The sequence below is a fragment of the Homalodisca vitripennis genome, chromosome 1, assembly GCF_021130785.1.
Source record: "Homalodisca vitripennis isolate AUS2020 chromosome 1, UT_GWSS_2.1, whole genome shotgun sequence".
In the NCBI taxonomy this organism is placed as follows: Eukaryota; Metazoa; Arthropoda; class Insecta; order Hemiptera; family Cicadellidae; genus Homalodisca; species Homalodisca vitripennis.
In genome coordinates this window covers 205,945,001-205,971,549 of record NC_060207.1, presented here as the reverse complement: position 1 = coordinate 205,971,549, position 26,549 = coordinate 205,945,001, and positions in this window count along the sequence as shown.

Genomic DNA, 26,549 nt, shown 5'->3' with positions numbered 1-26,549 from the left:
GATTTATTGTGTTTGTTATACTATGATTTAATTTAATCAAAAGTGCAATACTAATGAAGAAAGGTCTCAAGATACATAGACAGATTTTTCACACTAGGGTATCAAAAGTATTCGTTTCTTTCAACACTTAGAGAACCAGAGCCGAGAGTGTCTGTGTTACTAGACCTTGTGAAAGAGTAGAGAGTGATCAAAAGCAGTAACCCAGTAGTTGGACTTTGAAGAGGTTTACAATTGAACGGCTGACCGCACTTTGAGACTTTTCGCTTTGATCAACTCGAGAGTGTGAGCGTCAGCTGCTTTGATACACAAGACCATATTTCGTTTTCCTGGGAATTACTTTATTCACTCACATCTTGTACATCGATATATAAAAGATAAATACATTTTAGAATTCCATTGAAGTTTTGATTTAGTGATGAGTGCAAAGAATTATAGTCAATTGGAAGGAAACAGAAATGGGACATTTATTATCTTTGGCTGTGTTATTATTTCGGAATTATTATACAACTATTCTGAATTGGTGAGTTACCTCAAAATAATTGCCGCCAAACAATCAGTGCATATGTTGTTTAATTTAAATTTATTATTTTATACAATGATTACATTACACCGTTCCACAATATTTTATCTAATAGGTCCAACAATGACAGTAAACTAGAAAACGTTTATGCAAGAGTGGAGGAGTAAGTCTACTCTGGAGGATTCCCACATATAATGCAGTTTTATGGAGCCCTATAACAATTTAGAATTAGGAGTAGACACTTTAATTGCAAATACTCATTTCAGTCCCCATTGCTACGAGGTTTAAGAGGTAAACATAAATCTTACTAGCTGTTATTTCAGGTTGAGCGTGTAAAGAATCATTATTCAGGTTCTGATCCATTTTATTACACACACGCCACAGTAGTGTTTGCCTTCTTTCTTCGATCAATAAACTAAATACATGCTCAATCTGACAAACCTCCATTTGTCAACAAACGTCTTCTTCCGGCCCTTAAAAATGTCTAAAAAACTTCTTCGGTAAAAAGGCATTGTTTGCCAGTAAAGGAAAATAATTTCTAGAGTTTAGTGCGGTCAACACAAGACTACTTACGGTCATTGAGATTTAATTCCCGTAGTAAAGTAGCGTTTAAATTATGTTATTTTTTACATTTTTATCATGAGAGCATAAAAGATGTTTCATAAATTTCGTCTTTCTAAGACAATGGGTATTTCCACATTCAAAAATATAGTTCTTCTATGCGTTGGAACCCAATTTCAAAATATTTAGATTTTTTCCCATTTATAACATCATCTAGTATTTTTTTTAAGACAGGAGGGATATGTGTGCCAAATTTAGGTTGGATAATTAAGGATGTGTGTGTGATTAAGTTCTTTTATATAGAGATATGAAAAGACACGAATATAAAAATTCATCAAAGACTTTAAAACCTCATTTCCTACTCATTGTTATTATATATACCACGCATATACAAAAAACAACTAATTTACATTAAATAGGAAAGTCGTTGTTCATATTCAGCCTCTTGAGAAATATAGGAGCTAAAATTAACTTTGGCTTAAAAACAATTTCACCACTTTGCCTCTCTTGAAACCTCTTAATCTTTAACCAACTTTTGGATGTAATTATAACTAAAAGCTTGCACTTTAAATGAGTTTAGTCAACCATTTCATAAGGCTTGGTGGAATTAAAAGCTACTTCAGTAAGTTATTCTTTTTAAATATTACTTCTAATTTTATGTGTTTTAAGAACATTTGTAAATATGAGAAATGGTTATTTTTTTAATACCAGTATGAGCGTATATTCAATATAACAATAGTTTTACATTTAGGAAAAGTGTTTTGGCTGAACGTTAGGTGCCCCTCGGGTTGGGTAGAAAAGCTTAATTTCCTTCTGCCTCACTGTCCACAAGATATGTTAAAAACGAACTCATATATACACTTAAATAAAACTGTAAATAAAGTAGTATTTCAATATAATCATTGCTGGGCTCGACGGTTATGCATTGTAACTGCATATGATTTTGGCTGAGCGTTGGCACATACATTTACATTGGTCTTATGAGTATCCATAATGTCAACGAGAAAAAAGAAATTGATTTCTCACTTTTAGGGTCGTATTAAAACTTTAATATAAATAAAACAAATTTGATACAACCAGGATTGAGTAACGAAGTGAAATAATGCAGTAATATTATTTAGTATTTTATTCTTTTATTTCATATAATACTAAATGTGTATTTTCTTTGTAATGTATCATATGCCAATATTTATTATGCGTTATTAGTAATTAAAATTTCTTGCCATTACCATTATTACCATGAAATAATAATAGAAAACACCCATGGCATTAGGAAAAGCGAGGCTTTATTGGAGATCCTAATGTAGTCAAACAGAAAATATACAATATATTAAAACAGATCAATCCAACTATAACGTTCAGAAACCTACAGGTGCAAAATCACAACAACTATATATTCTGTCAACCACAAGAACACTATCAAAAACATACACTTAATAAAAGTAAAACACTGATATTAAAAGCTATATAAATGAACAGCAATAAAATTAACTGGTATAAGTTTCAATAGGTCTGCTCCTAACGACCAACTACTGGCCATTAAACTGTAAGTTTGAGAGTGAGGATGGTTTAATCAGCTGAACAATCGTAATTTTAAAAAATTATCTATTAATTTGGTAGCATTTTTGTTGATTTCTCTATTTGATAAACTTGATAGCTTGACTCCTTAAATACTATTCGGTAGAGACCTGTTATAAAATATTCTAACTATTTCTCAGCAAATTTTACGTAATATCATTCTGTTTGGGGTGATAGAATAGAAGAGTACAACTATATCTTAAAATAAACATTATTGCTGTCTTCATTTACGAATGATGTGAAATCCAGATTTAATGATTTGATTTTTTAGTACATTGAAACAAAATTTAATTTCCGATCTTATTACAGCAATAAATGATACTGCATAAATAGTTTAAGGAGAGTTGAAGGTCGAAGGGTCAAAAAATAACAAAAACTTTTTTTTTAGCTAATTTTTTTTCTCTGTATCTTTCTGTACATTTTGATACCAAACATGGCCTATAAAAGTTGTTGTAAGTATTTTTTATTTAAGTTATAAAATACTCTGCATACCCAATTTGCGACCAGTTCAACTTTCACCAACTTCTATTGACGATAATTATTTCTGTATTTGTTTGCACTTTGCATAGTACTCAAAGTGAAGAATAAAGGTTGAAGAAAAATCAATGTTGGCAACACTTACTGCATATTATTTGTTGTCTATTGCTGTTTTTCTTGTCTGCTTAGACTAACCTAGTATTTTTTACTGTTGTTTTCTGGTTTGTCAGATGGTAAATCTATAAAAGGAGTAGGTAGACTTACAGATAAAGTTATTGATAAATTTCAGTCATATTATGGCAATGCAATTAGAGCTAATGTAAATAGTTTGGATAAAATGAAACGTTCTGTATGGTCCATATATTTCCATTACATCTTTGCGGATGAACACCCGAGTCATCAGCTATGTCCACCTGCACCGGAAACTTGGTGCAAGTACAATAAAGCTGTTTATCAAAAAAATTGCGATTGAAACCAATTTATAATTTTCTAGTTATATTACCTATCAAGCTAATTTCAGTTTATTTTACTTATTATGATACAACAATCAAGCATAAAAAATTTCATGCTGTTAGTTGCTATGGTTACCCAGATATGTGTTCCTAAAATTCTTACTTTTAACATGGGCGGGAATGGGGGGCCTTCAACTCCCCTTAAATACATTCTAAATGTAATAGAATTATTTCCTATCTAATAACGATAACATAGCTAAAAATTTTGTTAAAGATATCATTGTAAATGCAATTAGGATAGACTAGTAGAGACGGAGTAGATAGACTGCTATGCTGTGCTCAATATTCCTCTGATCCGAGGTCCACGTTTTTTCTTGTCAGCGGAATCGCCCATTAGTAATGCCTTTAAACCTCTCAACAATTCCTTTCCTTAACAAACAACCTACTCAGTGGTTTGAACTGATTTTAATTGCAGCTTGTTTTTTAATTGAAGAGTGGTATAAATGTAAATTCACTCAAAGAGATCGTTTCGTGGATTTGTATACAAATATTATTATAAATACATAGTAACATGTTCAAACTTGTACAGTAAGATTTTGTGCCTTGCTAGGAGTTTAAATTTTTTTAACATAACCTAATTCTATCTGTGTAGCATATAAATATTTTGATAATACTATCAACCCGAAATTCTCATGAAGTCTGATCGGATTTTTAAGCTTAAGAAACTTTTGTGGTTTCAAACAATATAGCTTCATCTCATTGCGTAGTGTTATGATATAAATAGGTCGAGAGATTTTGGACAATAGGCATCTACTACGTTTTCCAGCCATATAAAATCTAATAGGTATATTTTTCTGTACTCTTTTTGAGTGTCTGTAGAGACGATTTCGTAAGACCCGTTGAAAATAATACAGTACGGTTATGGAATCTATATCTTGTACTTTTAGTCATTTAATTCTCTGTTTATCAGTCAACTAGTTAATGCTCATTTCAAGTAATACTTATGTAACAATAATACAGTGTTGTTATCTGCAAAATATTTCTTTACCATTCATTTTCTAAAGAAATGATAGTAACAGGCTGTATTTAAATAATATATCCGTACGATTTAGTTTTATTAAAATAATAAGTATGTTATGTTACACATACTTAAATACAGTGTGATCTAACTTTAACTATAATTACTTATAGATGAAAAGATTCAAATTTAATATTGATAGGATACGAGTTGTAGGTTTTTAATCAACGTCCTTTATTTTAATTAAGTACAGGTGTCAGATAAAACGTGTTACGTAATAAACCTAAAGTAGATATCACCATAGATATATCATAAAAGAAGCTTCGACTACTCACCCAGGTCTAAGGGATAATTCCGGGAAAATTTGAGATGGTGAATGTGAGGTGCCCAGGTGTGAGACTTGATTACTTTACTTTCCACTTTGGTTACGGTTTATTACGGTATATTATTCCACGTTATTAAATAATACTACTCGTATGTATAGCATAATATAAAACAACAAATTTCGACACCAAAGCGAGATTTAAGTGCTGATCCCGGGAAGGTTTGAGGTGGAGAATGCGGCGAGATTCCCAGATGTAAACCTTGATTAATTTACTTTTGTCACTGGTCACGGTTTACTATAGTAAACTCCTTATGTTTCTAAAAAGGTTAAAACTATCGTATATTTTAGTAAATGTAAATAAATCAGCTCAGTTATATTACATTGTATTTAACAAAGATGTAAAACTTTGTTAAATCATGTTAACACTAAAATATTATGCAAAATTGACTATTTTTGTATTAATGACATATATCACATTTATTTTATATCTAATTATATTTTGCTTATAAATGTTTATACTGACGAAATAATTACCAAACAAACTAAAAATAATATATCTTAGTTTTATAGCAATTTACTAATGTAAATGATACTATAAACCCTCAATTAATACTAATGTCTTATGATTAAAGTTAACAAAAACCTATATATAAACTGTTAAGTTTTTATAAAGACTTTTTAATTAGAAGCTACGACCAACTATTATCTTTTTGTGGATGATAATATTGTAGTCTTAAAAGTAGTAGTGACTTAATAAAGTTTTTTATTTTTATAACATTCACTGTACTCACAATAATCCTATAATAAAGTTATAACATAATTAGCTATATACCTGACAAATGAAATCAATGTAACTTTTCAGGATGATTTCAATATTTACCATTGACTTTAGTATAAGTATTTTTAATCAACAGTTAAAAATACTTAACCGTGCGAAACTGTGCGAAATTTCATTTGTCGGTGTTACAGAACGTGTCTACAGCTATCGCTTAGTTATTTTACAGCTAGTAATGCTATATCTTTATAACTCATTCCTTTTCCTTTATTTCACAAGTGAGTTGTTGTTAATCTGTATACATTGTACATTTTTAAATGATATATCTGTGTTGGATTGTTAAAAATATTACCCGATATTTTATCTCAAACAAAAAGAATGTACTTGTTTAAATTTACGTTTTTCGTGTACAATAATTACAGTTATTTTACAAGTTTTGAAAGAGGTAGGCATATTACCTGTAATACGCAGTATTAAGTATAATATTGCTTGATAAAAAACTAAAGTCATGTGGTTTTGGATATTTCATAATCCATACAGCCACTCACGTAAACAATGTAGTACGTATTCCTCGATCAATTCTGCTTTCTACATAGTTCCATTTATTTATAATTAGACCGTCCAATCTTTTCTTAATCTTCCTTTTAAAAATTATAATTCCTAATAAAAACCCAGGTTTTAAAGCTACGCTTATGGCATAATTTTAAAATCACCAAACGTCTCTAATAAATTAGTTTTTAATTGTATAAAAATCTATATGAATTATACATAAGTTATAAACTATTATTGCGTTCTTACCTCCGTCAAATATAAACCAAAATAAAGAAAAATTTATGAGTGATGCTTAAAATCTTAAAATTTTAGCACTGCAGATAATAATTTTGTAAATATTTGTAATAATTTGTAATAAATAAACTGTTTGTAATAAATAAATAATTTGTAAGTGTCATTAAAACTGTTAAAACTACACAAAAACACAATTTAACAACATTCACTCTAAAATCAAGTATTTAAAAGTTGCCGAAAAGGTCAACAGCTGGTGTTGGACTAATATTGTTCTATTTCATAAATTATTATGAGGCATTACAAAATTTTGATATATGTTATCAGTATCGAATACATAATCAGGAAACGAACCAGTTGCTCCCTCAATCATAAATATTGCTAACAAAATTGTATTTTGTTTGGTGCATTGCTTTATGATTGATTTCATTTGCAATGGTCACGAGCTCACTGCGTTACCTGGTTTTCCAGGAGGGAATAGTGGTTGGATCATGTTAGCTCAAGATCTCTCCGTTTTCGTTTCTTCTACTAACGTACTAAGCTATCTACTATGAAAAAGAAAACAAATGTCTAATACCTTACGTATATCCACAATAGTTTTTCTAATTAACTGAAATTTATAAAATGTTTAAATAATAACCATAAAACTACTACGTATATAAATATCGATAAAGTATTTATCTATGAAATAATAATATTTATGTAACCGTATACAGTGTAAATATACTTCAATATTTCTCAAAAACATTATAAAAAACACAATACAAAAATTCTTTGTGTGCTATTTAACTAGTAAACCAATCAGCTGATATTCAATTGGTTAAATAAATGAATAAATATCACGCATCTAAAATATAATTGAATTGTTTTAAAATGTTCAGCTAAAATTAGTACATGATTGGGTTGAAAACAAAAACACTTGTTCACAAAATGTTTTCTTTAAATTGCTAAACTATAAAAATATTATAAAGTATCAATACTATGGTTTCTAATTTTAGCAAAATATTGAAAAACTTTTTCAGACTCAGAGTATATTATGCAAATAAATGTTTTATAATATTGAGAGCTATTTCTAAATTGGAATTTAAGTAAAAGTAAAGTAAATTCAATTTACATACTTATGTACGGGAATAATGTTTTACACACTTAAAAGACCTTTTTCATAGCTGGGTGTTTCAAATTAGAGGACCGAAAGCGTTTCTTGTAGCGTAAATGTACGCGACGGTCCGCCCACTCAACACTTCAGTGACTCTAATGGCTCTCCTACCTTCCCCTTCTTAACTTTTTTTCGGGTGTTAGGACTAATTATTAAACAGAAGAAACCTTTATAAGATAGTTAATTAACACAAATAAGAAATTTTAATCGTTTCACAATGTGGGAATAACAGTTTTAATAAAGGATGAAATTGTGATGCTAAAACTATACAGTTTGTTATTTCATACAGTATTTAGTTTCTTAGGAAACCTAAATATTCGAATTCTATTGTATTATTTTGCATATATGACAGATCGTCGATTTTTACAAAGAGAATTGTGAGCCCATTATGTATTATAAAAGAAAGCTATGTTAAATGCTGTTTTTGGTTCGTGTGCATAATGAAAAAGACCACATTAGCACAAGTAAATTTAAATATACCGCCCCTTAAGATATTTGTATTTATATGTAAATAGCAGTTACCAGCAGTTTTAAACGCAATTTCGCAGGATTTGCACCTGTATGAACACTTTTGGTTCAAGTGTATTACATTTTCGACGCCAAAAATAAGTTAGAATTCTTCCCACGTTAAAAAAAATAAGTTATACTATGTATATTTATGGTCATTTAAATTTACTGTGGTCTTGGTACGTTTTGTTCAAAAGATAATTTTGCATCTCTACCGATAAAAAAAATCTTTGAGAAGCTTACTTTTGTCAAAAGACTTAGATAATTCAAAATATCTTAGATATGTTTCATTATTTATTTTAAAAGTTAGACTACATTGTCTCTTGTATCTGTACTGCTAGCAGACACCCGTTGCTTTGCACGCAATTTAGTGCACGTATATGACCACTGCTGGTGCAAGTGAACTATATTGCCGATGGCAATGTTAAGTTTGCCTTCTTGCAACAATCAAGAAAATACGTCAAAAAGTATATAATTTTGGCCATTATAAATTACTTCTTTCTTACAATATCTAGTATATTCTTTAGTATATTCACCCCATTCATATATGTCTGATTTAACGATGCGGCTTTGAAATTTTGACTGTCTGATATTTTGTAACGTTTGTTACTCAATGTTCGTATCACCAACTAAGATTGCATTATTTATATCCGTAGGTGAACCTATGTTGTCGTAATCTAGTGGTCATACGAAATAGCGTCCTTATTAAGTAACGTTTTCACCCAGTCTTTCATCAGCTTTGAAAATCCACGTTATGTAGAATAAACGAATTTATCAACAGCCCTATTTAGCAAGAATATAAAGAATTGTAAAACGTGGTTTAACAAGTATTAGGTTGTATGTACTATGTCAAGATGTATTTATTTCGAGATAAAAAAGGCTTTTATGTTAGAATTTAACCATGATATGTAAATAATTATCGTAAAGATAAACATAAATCGTTTAAGCAGACATAGCTGAAACCTTATCAGTGTTGGTACCAGAGCAGCGTAAATTTTAAGAATTAGGTCAATTTATTTAAACTACAACTGTTTTTGTGTGAAAGCTTTCATTTGAAATAATTCGATTGAAAAATTACAATTATTTTAGAAATTTACTACAAAACAGTAATAGTATAAAAAGCAATTCATACACTCCATTGTCAAAATATAAGAACTTATTCATGTTAATAATTCTTTAAACCATAAATAATTATGGTTAAAATTATGTGTAAGTACAATCGAGCTTAGAACTATAAAACTTTTTAACACATATCCAAAGTAGGAGCAGTTAATTAAAATATGTTGAAATATGAATTTGTATTTAATTGTTAAATATTAAAAAAGGATTTTTGGAATGCATCGTACTAAAACTACGTATTTGAAAAAAGTATAAATTATTTACTGTAAAACATACATAAAACATAAACTAGAGGTGTGTTTGGAATTTTGAATAACCACTTTACTGAGAAACAAAAGTACATATCCATCTAAAATTAAACATATGTTTAGGTTAATCAAAGTAGTATATTCAAGTGCAATATTAAGTATAGGGCCGAAAGTAATACTGCAGTAAAACTACATTTCATATGGAAATAGGATGAACTCTTTGACCTCTTGTAAGAGTTAATGAATCTCAAGATAACACAAGTTTTACTCGTTGGATAAAGTTTGTGTGTTCTCTTGAACTAAAGTAAACCAGGTAATTTAACTTTGTTTCCTAATTGAGGAATTGTAACGTGATGCTACGTTCCCATCAAACTTGCTTAACATTCATTTTATTAATGTTATAACTTCATAACGTTCATGTATTTAAGTATTAAATACATTTAAATTTTGTTTTAACAAACTACGTATACATTGTATAATCACCTAACATTTTTACAGTCACGATGGATATATTGAATAATCATTTAATACCTTTGGGTTCGGGATATAGGTAACTTAATAACTTTAAATACTACGTTATAAATCAATAATAATTTTTAATTTCTCGGTAAACCTAATTTAAACCTTTTTTACAGACAATGTAAGGTAAAACTCATTAGTTATTATATAATATTTCAACATTGATGTACAAATAATGGCATTATAATTGAACTGCTAGTAAGTACCTAATATTTTCCTTACACATATAATAATTTTTGATAATAATATAAGGAATACCTAAATTAATAGTTCATTTTTTTCTTTAACCTTGAAACGTAAAATACAGCAAATATATTGTATGGTAAGTACACGAAAATCTTAGGTAATAGATTATAGGTTTTATAAATCCCTATAACATATGTCTATTCAATGCAACATTAAGTGTAGAAAATTATGGAATCCATGCGTTAATAATCTGCGACTAATTTACAATATAAAACTAAAGCTAAATGCAAGCGTAACAAGTTTGTCATATCAGTCAAGGAAGAGAAACAAAGAGTAGAACATCGAATAAAGCCTGACTTAGAATTACGTCGTCGTAATTTGAACTTACTCTCACCAACAGACGTAAATGAGTCTTTTGTTAACCCCAGGATCTGTAATGTGAACTTTGCCTTCGCAACATACCACAAGCTCTTGTATGTACGGTATGGTATCCTTTTTTATATAAGTTCTAAAACCTTGCTGCCGCATTATATATATATATATATATATATTATATATATATATATATATATATATATATATATATATATATATACTGTAACAATAATAATTAAAAAGTATAGTTTAAATTTATATTTTAGTGTAATTAAACTGGAAGTATGTATATACTTAACACCTATATTGATGTAAAGTTACGAAATAATCTAATGTGCTATATGACGTATTGAGATTAAATTATTAGAAAATATCTAGGTTAAATAAATTTTGGGAGCGAGGCTTTTGACAGATAAAAAGTTTTATGGTTTTAGAATGAAGATTACCTTTTAGTTCATAAAAAGGGTGTTAAAACACTGTGTCTAAAAATATGGTACAGTTTATAATAATACCTAAATCGTTTTATTATACTTCTCGTATCCCTGACTGGGAAGTGCAGAATACGTTTAGCTAGTAGGAAATTATTTTAAGCTATAAGTGAGTTATAAAATATTTTATTTTAAGTGTATAGTTGAATTGTAACTAGGAATATTGTTTTAATTAATATGGTTTAGAGAGGAAAGGATATCAAGAGCGGTATGTTGCTTATCACAGTGACAAGAATATCTGGGTACTAGTTGAAAATAAATAGCTGTATATGGTTTCTGATTTACTCAAACATTGCATTTCTTTCAAAAATAATGTTTAGAAATCAATCACTATAATAATGACTATTTGTAAAAATACTTTTTACTATGATTTAAAATTTGTCCACAACACGTTCTTTGAAAACCATTCAATAAAATTTGCTTATATACTGTATCCTTCAAATATATGTGATACGTTGTGTCAATAAATAAATTGGTAAACATTTTTTTGGCACGTAATAATCAGAATTTGATATGATTTACAATAAATCGACTCTGTTATATTAAATATTTATTGCTATTTAAAGAATATTTAGAATTACATTTTGTATAAATCACTATATTTTTACTAATCTTTGTAGGCCAATGTGTAACAATAGCAGGGACATTTTCGTATTTTTCGGAAAACAAGTTAAAACATTGTCGTAAACAGTTGTAGGGAACTAATAAAGGTGTGACAGCCATGCGAGCTAACTTCCTACGAAATGTCGACCCGTATTTCACACTGTCTCAAAGAATACGTTTCTCTTAGAGATTTATACATTTGGTAAGACTAATGCTCGTAAATTCCATCATTTAAATAACTACTAAATCTTTTCTAGGATTTGTATAATGTCACCATTTTTATAAAGCCTATTCAATGGAAGCACGTATAAAATTAATATATACCTACACAATATATGGAAAGCTGTTTCTAGAGCTTGAACAGTCACATTTTTATACCATGTGACTATTATTTAAACAACACGTAAGATGAATTTAAAATTTTTATTTAATTTTAAATGCTGGTATAAATTTTGCATTCCATTAACAAAGCTTGGAGTATATATATATATATATATATATATATATATATATATATATATATATATATATATATATATACTTACAGGGTGAGTCTAAAAGGACTTTACAACTTTGAAATTGTATAGATATTTATTGACTTCACTTACAGACTTGATATATGTGTCATTTTGTAGCAAATTACTTCAAGTTTGACTCCCGTAGTGCTGTAGTACCAAGTTCCGCCACTGCGAGCGCCAGCTTCGTCTGTACTAAAATGGCTACTTTCACTGCTACGGAGCGTGCTCGCTGTGTGTTATTGTTTCATGAAACAAACTCTGCTACAAGTGTCCAGCGTAAATTTCGCACAGAATACGGAAGAGACCCTCCAAGCAAGCCTTCTATTTAAAGTTGGGACAAGAATTTTGTCGAGACAGGTTGTTGTGTTCGTCATGAGAAATCGCCAGTTTGCCCACAGGTTAGTGATGCTACTGTCGAACAGGTCAGGGAAACCTTTGTCCGTAGTCCTAAAAAATCAACGCGGCGTGCAGCTGTGGAGACTGGAATTCCACAAAAGACAGTTTAGCGAGTGCTACGGAGACGTTTGCACTTAAAACCATACAGACTTACGATGGTACAAAATATCACTGATTTAGAAAAAGCTGCTCGTGGAGAATTCTGTGCTGTAATGTTGGATCGAATGGGGGAAGATGAGACATTTCTGAAATCAATAATCTTCAGTGATGAGAGTACCTTTAATATCAGTGGTAACCCATAACTGCAGAATCTGGGAGAACGAAAACCCAAAAGAATCCCTTGAACGAGTTCGGGGCAGTCCAAAAGTGAATGTTTTGTGCTATGAGTAAATTTAAAGTGTACGGGCCATTTTTCTTCATGGAGAGAACTGTCACTGGTATCATTTACCTTGATATGTTGCAGAATCTTTTGATTCCTCAAATCGATGAAGATGAACAACAGCTCCTTTCTACTACTAGCAAGTCGGAACACCATCTCACTACCTAACAGATGTTAGGGATTTCCTAAACGGTTGTTTTCCAGGTCGCTGGATTAGGCGTTCAGGACCAATTGCATGGCCATCTCGTTCCCCCGATTTGGCTCCTATGGATTTTTTTTCTATGGGGTTTCATAAAAAAATGTATGTTCCACCTCTACCAGCCAATCTTAAAGATCTAAGAAGAAGAATCCCAGCTGCGGTTGCTTTACCAGTGGGATGTTTGCCGTATCACTAATGGAAGTCACATCGAACCGAAATAAGGATATGCCAATAAACTTGAAGTAATTTGCTGCAAAATGACACATATATCATGTCTGTAAGTGAAGTCAATAAATATCTATACAATTTTATCTTGGTGGTTTTAATTGGAAAACGCTAAACATGTATTTCAAAAACTTGGTGCAATTTACCCATATTATTTCATATCACTTTAATCTAAACTTTTTAATACTTCAATATTATAGGAGTATTAAGTGGTAGATCTTAAAATTTCTGCATACGTATACGAACAAAAATGAGCAAACTCCTATTTTTGGAAATACATAGTTATATACTGTTTTCTTAATCTTTTGTCACAAGCTATCATATTGAGATTTCATATATTTAAATAAGATTTGTGTGAGCTTGATTAATAGATACATCGTCAGAACATTACAATCTACAAAAACTGCTTTTATGAATTATGAAATTTATACAAAAGTATATTTGTAAAATGGGACATTAAGTAATTATTGTTACTAACCAACAGTAAAGGGTTATTATGTATTTTCACTTAGTCACTAGTGTACCGTTATTTATTTGTATTATATATAATACATATTTTCGCAAACATGTTCCTCTTTGCTGGTTGATATAAGTTACATCCTATGTTCTTGGAACTAAATTCTTGGCGGATTCATAAATAACTGGCAAGCGTATTCATTTTTCTCTGGGGAACTTTGTAGCTGACCATCGTTCTTCCGAGATACACCTTGCTCGCCATGTCGGTAAGTAAAATTTATATTTTCGTAGTATGAATTAGCCCTTTCATGCGAGACATATACATTTCCATTTAATATAAAATAATGGTGTAAATATTACAGTATCTTGCCTTGGTAGATATTTTATTAGGAAGATATGGATAATAGTGGGGTGAAATCCTTCTGACGATACCACGTTGTCATGAATTTTTAATTTGTCTCGGCGGTTTTAGGCAAATTTGAGTCTCTCATTTACCTTCTAGTCTCTGATATCAACTTCGAGTGTTTCGAGCATTCATGTTTTAGACTTCTAATATACTAATCTTCAAGTATTTTCCAACTGCATCTGCAATGTCGAGCCAAGATGTTGACTCCCGAATTTTTGAATCGACATAAACGTAAAGGGAATCTAATTTTAAAGTTTTAAATAATTATTAAGTTCGATTACAAAATTCACATAGAACATTGGAACCATTAGGCCCAACCCCATAATATCATGTTTGTTCATTATCAGTATATATTTTGCAACAACGTAGCAATATATTATTTATTTTTAAAGTCTAGAAATGGTGGTTTAATGTTTATTTCCCACAGGTAAACATATAAGTAAACTCTGCAAATTACGTATTCATTACTACGCCCTAGGCGGTATACAATCTCATGTGTTCCATCCATTCGGTACAGTAGCAACAAATACTCATTTTACGGTAAAGATTGTATATTTGTTAGCGTTAATCATGAAATTTAATAATATGTATAATGATTTAATTTAGCACCTCCGTTTAAAAACAAGCTCATCAATAAACATTTGTGTGGATACAATTACCGCTTGCTTCATCAGTTTTCTGCAAAACCGATGAGACTACGTCAGCTTTCTCCATGTACAAACACTGCTTTCTGCATACATCAGAGAATCTGCTCTAGATTCTCAATTTATAATATAATGAAAATTATATAGGACTTATTTACTATATAAAATAATGGCAACTTGCTGTATATTGTTATATTAACCCTAATACTATCTTAACCTCTACATGGGCATTATACAAGCATTATTATCAGCATAATCAGTTGTATTAGGTATCACGTCGTAGCAGTATTCAAGCGTATATATATATATATATATATTATATATATATATATATATATATATATATATATATATATATATAGATATATTTATATTTTATTCACACACACACACACACACACACACACACACACACACACACACACACACACATATATATATATATATATATATATATATATATATATATATATGTCTGTGACTGCATCAATTATTATTATTTTGGACTTTGTACTGTTTCGAATCCCTCCCACTTATTCTGTTTAAATTATATCCTCGAACAGGGAAGTAGCCCATTAGGGCAGGCTGAATAAGGCTTAAAGTGGGATATCCTTTACAACCGTAAAAACAATATTAGTGCAGTCTTTAGCAAAGTAAAACTTGTAACAATTATACTACAATGAAATAAAATATAATACAGTTTTGTACCTTAATGGTTTATATCTATCCATTCCGTTATTCCGTATATGTATCGAGAATGATTGATATTTTATTTTAATTAGAGTGTTGATAAATTTTTAAATATTCAGTTAAAGCAAACTGTAATCTAGCGATTGCTAGCTGCTAGTTAGTTGATGCTGGAAGTTAACAATTCTCCATTGATAAAATGTAAAATTGCAAGGTAACGCTCCACTTCCTGGTTTACTCTTTATCATTCAATAGGACATGAATCTAAAATTATCCATATATGTTATACTTTTCATTTTGTATTATTCCTTAAACGTAATTTAAATTTACTTAATTGTATGTTCGTGCAGGGTGGTATGAAGGTTTAAAAATGACATTTTTATGTCAAGTTGCACTATAATAATTAAGAGAAGAATGAATAGAGTAAATATACATTTTATTTTTTATTTTAGTTTAGTCACAAATATAAATATTTAATTAAAGATTTTTAAATTATACTGAACATAACAATTAAAATAAAATAATATTGATCGGAATTATAAGTAGCAATTTAATTTAGGCGGATAACCTAAACTAATAAAAAAATGTTTTATACTTGGGCAATATATGCTCTCAATAACATTTTTAATTCGAAGTGACTAACAATTTTAGTCAACCTACTCACAAACGTTACCGTTGTCACTGTTCTCACTCATATCGTAAACGGCACTTGCGTTTAGTCGTATACATTTAGAAGCCCTTAAAAGCTAAAATGAAGGTTTTTGAGTTATCATTGGTTATAAAGTTACATTTCTTGTATTATGGAAAGCACTGCTGAACGTATACAAATTTATTTTATTAAGAAACGTATTTACTAAAGATGTTTGTAAGTGTTTTAGAATAAATTATCAGTTTTCTATTAGATTTTGATCACCCTGTATATTTTTCCTACAAATAGTTATCTTACCATAATAAACCTAAACCCTTACCCAGATAATCATTCAATGCATTATAAATAATACAGTTACCATAGTTTAATAACTGATATTGCCTCAACCTTGTCAAAGCAAATATAACACCTTCGCATGTTGCATTATAAAGACAGCTGGCTGGTACAAAGAGAATTTCTTCTTACGACCAACGAGGCAATATATATTCAACGGCCCCTGTCTGAAAGTGACACGGCTCTCGAGCGCCATTCAACGACCCAAACCTCATTCACCAAATTGCCAGCCAAAAAGTTATAACCAGGCGCTCAGGGATATTTTCAAATCAGCACTTACCTAAACTCGGTAAGGTAGGCAAGTTACGTACTGCTTAACGGCAAGATAAACTAGATCGCTTAACGATCAATTATATTTTATAAATGTTCAACAATATCCTAATGTTTAACAACATCACATATTAGATAGCTAAATTATACATTATATTTCATATATTTTTAACAATATCTTTGTCTAATACAATTTATATATTTTGCATAATATAAATAATATCAATTTATTTTTTCCATTATACATCAATTTAATTAACTGAAGCAACAACCGTTTATATACTTAAAAAGTATAGCCGTGTCTAGATAAAATTATTGAAATTAATTATATTTTTACGGATTAAAATAATTATAAAATGTTTTCCAAAGAGAATTAAGAAAATTTCAAATTTCTTGAGAGTAATAATGGCCAGTTTCATAACTAAACACAAATATAATAGCCTTTTACACGCTATACAATACAGTATATGTTTTCAGCATTCCGATAAACAAACATCTATAAAAAATTAACATTTTTGAAAAAGTCACGGATTTAATTAAATTTCATAATCTATTAATGTTCACAACCACTTTAAGACATTTTTGCCTCAACTTAACTTATTTGCGATATTTCAGTTATGATTTAATTTGGTATATTATGTATATATTTATACTAAATATATATACCATTTAAAACTTACATAATACACTTAGTCAAATTTATATAATTTATTATATTTTCTTCTTTTAATATCTCATTAGCTGTAGCCTAAAATTAGTTCAATGGTATGTAATGTGTTTTCATATCTTCGTTCTTGCTGTAGCATAGCTATGCTGAAATATTATGTGTTGCACTTTTACATTGCCTGTAAACCAGGTAAATGGAACCAAACGTGCCTAAACTAGTTTATGGTAACAAATGATGATATTTGTTTATTGTTTTGCAATCTAGAACAGATTAGTGATATGTAATGTATGTAAAACTGGCAACAGTGTTGTTTGTGCTGTATAGAGGGGGATTCAGGCTTAACATCAATCAAACATTTTCGTGCTGCTTTAGTACTTAACTGTTGATAACATGTTTGAGTTCTTAGGTCCTGCTTATTGTTTCAATACAATCTATAAGTACGCTGCCCCACGTGACGCGTAAAATGCTTCGCTAAGTTGTCATGCAAAATTTCAATGCTATTGTCCAATTCATTCTCGAAACACAATTTAATTTTTTATTAGAGACAGGTATTTGATATAAAAATATATATTCTTCCTATATATATTTAGTGTACAGTACTGACATCGGCACTTATAAAAAGATTCTTTTGATACTGCAAAAGAACCTTATTTAATTAGAGTGCTGTACAAGGAATTGCATCTTTATCTAATGAATGCACTTCCGTAATTGAAACCTCTTAGAGTATTTTCCATTCAGTAGTGAACAGATCTAGGCACTTAGTTGTCTTTGTTGACATTCTGTTTTATGTTTGTTCTTAGATTTGTGATTCATTCAGAACACCTGAAAGCTGTTATTGTTATTGTTTTAGTAGCCTCCTGCTTAAGTGAAGCATTCTTCCTGAGAATACATAATAGGCTCTTACAATATTGGAAAAGGCTACAGAAGTTCTCTTTGGAAACATCAAAAAGTAGACGTGTTTTATTACTTTGTACAATCTGTTGGATTGGTTAACAAAAAGAAATTAAACCTCATTTGTCATAAGTAAATTCAATATTTTTTATAATTATACGGTATAAACTTCGTCTTCTGCACAGTTTGTTCTCTCATTAATCTTAAATAGTAAATTTAAGTTATAAAATACCCTAAAAAATAGTATATTTGGTTGGACGAGTATTTAATACATTTTCCGAATTATATAAATCTTAAACGGTTTTATATAAAAATATTTTCTTTAACAGTTGTGAATATTGTATAAGTATAAATTGTTACCTCCACTTGGCGCTTCGCCATAAGACCAGACAGTTATATAGTAAATCTTATAGATCCATTCAGTTGTATAAAAACGATTTCATTCAGTATAAATAGCTTTTCTATTCCATACTCGTGTACAGCGTTACGAGTAATAAGAAAATATTATATATTACTTTCCTGGAAGTGGTAAACGTAACTAAAAAAAGTAACATGGTGTTAATAAGGTCAATAATAAGCATAATAAAGTTTAGGTTTGCAGGATAAAATATGGTAAAGTTCCAATTTTGATTAATGTTGAATTAATACCCTGCTTTTTATATAATATATTATTTGTAAACATCCGTATTGCGTTTTCAAACCCAAACACACACGCAATATGGATTTTTGAGTAATATTGTGTTTGGCAAAATTTCAAAACTTACTATTTAAAATAGTCTCTAATGCTCTGATGGAAAAATCGTTCTGTAACTATTGTGGCATATCAATACAAACATAGTTTGAAGTAAATTATACAAAAATGTATTGCATAAATCAAATGGAATTACTTCTTAAGTTTCAGTGAATTGTCCAAAACCGTTGTTAGTGTTAAATTTATAGAAGACTCATTTTCCATCTCATTTTTCAGTACAGAAACAATATCGCTAATAACCTAAGAAAATAATTTTACATTTATTTTTATCCATCTGGTCCAGATAAAATATAAATCAAGCATACTGTGTATTTATCATAACGGGAAATCAGCTGGTCAACATATGTGGCACCGCTGTGGCACTGCCGCAAATGTCATTACACTATTTTGGAGCGGGTTGCTATAGTTTTAAAACCTAATGCACTCAAATGTGGAATAATAATCACTTATAAATCTCAATTAAAAAAAACTAATTCATTTATTCAAATTAACAAATTTTGCCCATAATATATTAACGTAAAGGCATTTACATGTGCTCTCTTAGATTAATCAAAAATATCTACGCATTTGACACGCGGCCTGTAATTCCAAATATGTTTTTCAAATATACACTTTTTCAATCCAGCTGTTGACCCTTTACCTGGAGGTGTTTATACTTAGAATACTACAAAGCTGGTTTTGCATAGTGAATAAGTTGAACGTAAACACAGGCTGCAGGAAATTTATTTTTTATTGGTGTCAACCAACATAGTATAAGTCCTATATAAGCTAAAGCTTATAAGACTTTAAAATGTTTAAGAAATGAAACTTCATTATTTCCAAGGCCTGTCTAAATGATAGCTATATTTGGAAATACAGAATAATTTTAGTACAATATTGTCAAAAAGAATATGTTTTGTGTATAATTATTAGTTACAATTATCACTGAAACAGAAAGTTAAAAAGAAACAGCATTGTTTAGTCAGTAGAAGATGAACAAATTTCTAATTTCGCACTATAAATCAATTATAACTAATAAATCAATTCCCTTTCACGCAACTTCGTCTCAACTTCATCAAGTGTGTAAATATTGATTGTATCTTTGTCGTTTCCTAACCTTAAGTGTACTCTTATCTCTTCCAATTTTTGAAGGGGTGAATTTTGAATTAAGAATATTATATTATTTAGTTAAACATTTTTTGTATATGCCAGTTGTTTTATTACAGGGATTGATATGTAACTAGACAAAGTGGAGCAGGGGGTAAAGATTCTCTAAAGAGTAAGAATGGAGACGTATACCCTTATAGTTCTGAAATATATAAATATAAAAATACTGTTTTATATTACACCCTAAGAAGATAAGGCAATATTATCTTAGTTCAGAGTAAAATACCTTTTAATCTATATTTACAGTAACAACTGTTTTACAGTTAAGACACAACTATAAATTTTAATCTGGATCAGTAAAAAATATCTATTATTATGTTTTTAAAGTATATTTATTAAAAATCCGAAATTATAATCGTGCTCACGACAAAATTTCCAGGTGATATATTCTCATTACTTTTAATCTCGACAAAAGGAATCCAATACTATCATAATCTACATGTATTGTTAAAATATAATAAAGTTTATAAACATAATATACTAATGGTTTATGTATTAAATCTGTTTCCTATAATACTATTTTTTTTACTTTAAACACCTATTATTTATACTTAAATAGATGCCGATATATAAGTGATATTTATAAATATATATTTATTAATTTAAATATTCTTACATTATTTGTTTAGTATTTATCTAACTCACACATATTACAAATGTTGGTTAGTGAGAGAGCAATCCATTTCAATTTGTGCCGCACGCCTGACGGGACACCTAGTAATGGATCATCAGTCAGAGTGCGATGTAACTAAAGCAAATGATATTGCTTGGTTAAACAAAAACACATTCTGTGTGTTCTACTAACAAAATATATCGCAAAGAGAAAATATTTAATGTTTTGTTCCTACACCACTTTCTACAACTGTAAACCAGCAATTGAGTTCAAGCAATATTTCGATTAGGACTCTTTCATGGAAGTAAATTATAATTAATAATAAAAGTAAATATTGGTGAGGCCTCAAATCAGGTTGTCATAAAAAATTTGTTTTTTGAAAATTTGTAATAAACTAACATTAAATATCTATTGTAGATTGTTAGGTTTTACTAGTTTTGTCATATAATGAAGTAATATTTATGAAAAATCGGCCATAAAAATCCATGACCATAACTTTTACTTCCAGTTACAATATTGTGGGAATTGCCAGGTAATTTCTATTACTACACTAAAGAGCCCTTTAAAATGGCTTCATTGTCCGCTTGTCTATCTATACATGCGCTATATCTTGATAGGAAGGTCTTCGGTTTAGGTAATACCTGTATTTATTTTAGGTCAATGACCAAAAGGCACATTGAGCAAATTTTTTTGTTCAATAACTGTGGAAAGAAAAGTACTAAAGATTTGGTACGTACATTCCTCTTGATCCTAAGAAGAACCGTAGATTTGTACGGTAAATATAAAAGGGCAGTTGTTCTGTCAGGCCTTTTTTTGATTCTCAGTGTTGGAAGTAGCACACAAAAGACATTTTTTTTTATTTCTCACTTACAATTTCATTTTAAAAATTATTATTGAAAACGGAACACATTACGTGATTAATTACATAAAAATTGCTTTTAATTTGTTTCCACGCATTTAAGTCTTAAGTAGGTACTGGCGTAATTCATAAGACTTTTTAAAATATTACGACAATATTAAGGCAATGATCGTAAAATTATCAATTTTAATTGTATTAAAATATATTTTATTATTATAAATTTTAGTAATTTTCACGTAATATTATTTATTATAACGAAGAAAAGTTTTTTTCACTCTAAACATTATAGATGTACTGTTTAAACAATTATTTTTTATTTCAGCTAAAGAGTAATATTTTAATTAAATACAGTTGTTAAATATTATTATAAAACATTAGTGTCCAGTCCTTAGTTATTTTTAAAGCATTAAAAAATGTCAATCCTTTTTCAATACTTCTAAAATATAATTTGATACTGTGCTATATAGAAATGTGGTGTTACAATAACAACAAGATTGTGCCAGTGCAGCTCAGTTCTAGTGCATTGCAGAATGGGATTGTATATTTCCCATAGGAGACAGGGTTTCAACATTCGCCAATATACTACACACATTCACCGGACTGTTACACGTACATTCCCTAGTGGAGGAATATCAGGCATATATAATATATTATAATTGTTAATTTATTTTATTAATCAATGTTACTCATAACCTTTTTATAAGTTCTTAATCTAAAAAAAAACAGTCTAGTTTCATCGTTATACTACCAATCTGGATATATTTATTAATTCGTGATTGGTAAAATTATATTCGTATCATACATAAGTATACATGTATATAGTGAAACAAAATTACACTACGTTTACAACACCTTTCGTGCGTATTAAAACAATAGTTTAAACATTAGAATACTTCTTTTACTTATGATATGGTTCTTTCTATCTGATAGTTTTTCATTACTTGAAACATCCTTTGTAAATAAATTACTCATTATATACATTATTAGTTTTACAATTATAACAGAAAATCCATAGATTGTTTAAATTTTAATTAAATATTTGTTAGTGAAATTTTTTAATGATAATATTAAAATATGTATTTTATAAAATATTTATAAAAAAACATTGATTAATTGTGCAACATGAACTTGAAAACATAAAATGATTCTGGTCAGGAAGTATAAAAATGTATGGAAAAGTATTTTCATCTAGACTCGTACACAATAAAAATATTATCTCACGGTCTAAATGTTCACACCTGACCAGAACCAACGTTTATGTGAATTTGTTGTTCAATTAATTAAATTTCCCAGTGGCTTGAAGTAGACTAGTAAACGCTTAGTATATCCAGAGGCTTTTGAAATGAACTATGAATTTCAATGAAAGTTTTAGATTTATATCTGTAAATAGATCTCAAAATATTAAAAGGAACGCATATTCTCAAGATTCAAGATATAGTGTGTTATGTGCACTGTATAATATACTTAATAACAAGCTATTAAAGTGTTAAGTAATACGTAAATAAAATAAGTAGTTATGTTAAAAAAAGTATTTTAAAATAACAGTTACAACTTTATAGAGAGAGTTAAAAAGCTTGCATTGTTTTACAATCATAATCAAACTAGATCAGAACAACCCTTTACACAAATATTTTAATAAATATAATATTAATTTAATATTTTTTTAAATATACCTTGAGTATAAAATAGTTCTGTTCTAGTATCAAACTGTCCAGGTTATTTGTTTTGAGAACTAGTAGTAAATCATCCGTGTGTTTGAGTGCTCAAGTGCAATAGTACAAACAAATATACAATTGTTTAAATAGAATACGCAAATTACTATATCTCTTTAATACTCTTATACCGTAGAAATTTGTTGATTAATCTTGTAACAAGTATAAGCTTTTAGTTTTAATTACATAATCAAGTTAGTTAAAGTTTAAGAGGTTTCAAGAGAGGATAAATGTTGAAATTGTTTTGAAACCAAAGTAAACTTCAAGGACAAGTATTTCCCAGGAGGCTGAATATTCGTACACAACGTTCAAACCAATAGCAAAACTCAGGTGTTTTAAGTTCGTAGATTTATAACGTATCAGCACATACAAATGAAGAGTTTAAAAGCTCTTATTTCACTCTGCATCTGCATTTTTTTTTACAAACTGTATTAAACCGAAAAAACTTGCTTGAAGTGAGTAATTATTCTGGCATAGCTATATTTTAGCAATATTTAATCTTCAATTAGGTCCATACCAATGTTTCACTTGATAACTTAAAAAATCTGCTTCATAAAAAAATAAAAAATGAAATGACTTAATACGTTCATTATACAGGGTGATTCATGAAGTTCTCACCCCCACTTCTACAGCACATTGTACTAGGAAAAATAATGAAAAAAATGTTATATAAACATAGGTCCGAAAACGCTTCGTTAGCGAGTTACAGCTAGCGAAAGATTTCGCCTGAATTCCTGCGTAAAGAGTAAAATAAAGCCATACTGAACTTTTGGAAAGGTTAATTAAGTAAGAAATATCTTGGATTCTTATGTATTTTTTTAGCTGATAAAAGCTAATAAAATAGGTTTCAGAACTGTACCTGTAGTAGTTTTTTGAGGGATTCAGGGTTAAATGCAAAAAAATTGGGGCACGAAACAATGTTTTTTTTAAGTTTGATGTACAATAACTTTTGTTAAATTAGTAATAAATACATAAAATCAACAAAAATTAATTGTAGAGATTTTAATTCTGATAAAAATTGATATAATCAAAGTCTAAAATAAAACAGAAATAAGTACCAAAAAAATCGATTTTATTCAGTATAATACATTACTAGTTTTTAAGCAAAATTAATCAGGTTGGGCCAACCGTACGCACCTTTTTATAATAGATGTTCGAAAATGAGGCCATCATTATCAATACATTTTGCAGCACGTTTGTGTATTGCTTTTGTTGCGTTTCTTAATTTTTCAGGACTTCCCTGTATATGCACAGCCGAATCCATAATACGGGCAATTAATTCATCACGAGAATTCACTTTTGTCTTGTATACAATGTCTTTCATCCATCCCCAGATGCAATAATCCAATGGAGATAGATCTGGCGATCTTGGTGGCCAAGGGTGAGGCCCTCCACGACCAATCCAGTGTCCAGGAAATTGATGATTTAAGTAAGCAGAAACGGCACGTGAAAAGTGGGGAGGTGCTCCGTCATGCTGGAAGTACAAATTTTGTCTGAGATGTAAAGGAACATTCTCTAAACAGCTGCGGCAACTCTTCTTGAAGGAAAATGCAAATAGAACTCAGCATTTAGGCGTCCAGGTAATATGAAAGGTCCAATCAGCCGATTGTGCAAAAGGGCACACCAGACATTGACGCTAAATCGGTGTTGAAAGTTCTGTTCCACTACCTCATGTAGATTTTCTTCTGCCCATGGAGTGTTCATTGTGCAAGTTTATTGGACACCATCCCCGAGTGAATTGTGCCTCATCCGTAAACAAAATACGCTTGTAGAGTTGATTATTAATATTCAAAAAGTTGCAAAACTCCAAGCGAAGCGGACCATCCCCTAGCTGTAGATGTTGAACCTTTTGTTTATGAAACGGATAAAATTTGTTTCGATTAAGTGACCTCCACACCGTTGACTGCGAAACTCCTATCCGCCTAGAAATACTCGTGTACTTACACCTGGACTGCGATGAACAGCATTAATAACAATATCATCATCAAGTTGGACAGCTCGTTCATAATTGGTTCTAGTACTTGGTAGTGATCCTGTTTCCCGAAGAGTACGAAAAGTTCCTGAAATTGTTTTGGTATCTGGAATCCTCCTATTAGGGTAACGTAGTTCATATTCTTCTACAGCAGCTCTAGCATTACCATTACAGTAACCCAAAATAAAAACCATATCAGCGTTATTCCTATGATGTAAATAAGTAAAGCATTTTTTCGCTGGATAAACAATCGAATTATAACTCACAGAAAAATTGCATTTAATAACACGATTCACAGAATCCGATCTCCTGCTATAGCTTGCAAAACACCACTAATACACAGTTCTAACGTAACCAGTACAGAATACCATTGTTGATCAGCTGTTATTCGTGCGTTACCAACTTAGAAATTAATAAAACAAAAAACTGCATTTTCGGTGAATAGTAAACAATAATGGGAAAATGTTTGCTTCATTTATTTTCGAACATTGATGTAAATTTTTTATTAAAAAAAATACAACGTAATAAAACATGATATTTTTATTTACAAACAAAATTTATTTAACAGTTAATCTTGTTTTCTCAATTTATCTCATCATTAAGGAACAAACATTTTGTTTTTGTTTTATTTTAACTAAAATACCGTACGGTATTTCTTTACAGCTAGTAATGTATTATACTGAATAAAATCGATTTTTTTTGGTACTTATTTCTGTTTTATATTTTAGACTTTGATTATATCAATTTTCTCAGAATTAAATTCTCTACAATTAATGTTTGTTGATTTTTATGTATTTATTACCAATTTAACAAAGTTATTGTACATCAAACTTAAAAAAAACATTGTTTCGTGCCCCAATTTTTTGCATTTAACCCTGAATCCCTCAAAAACTACTACAGGTACAGATCTGAAACCTATTTTATTAGCTTTATAAGGTAAAAATAAATAAGAATCCACGATATTTCTTACTTAATTAACCTTTCCAAAAGTTCAGTATGGCTTTATTTTACTCTTTACGCAGGAATTCCAGGGCGAAATCTTTCGCTAGCTGTAACTCGCTAACGAAGCGTTTTTGGACCTATGTT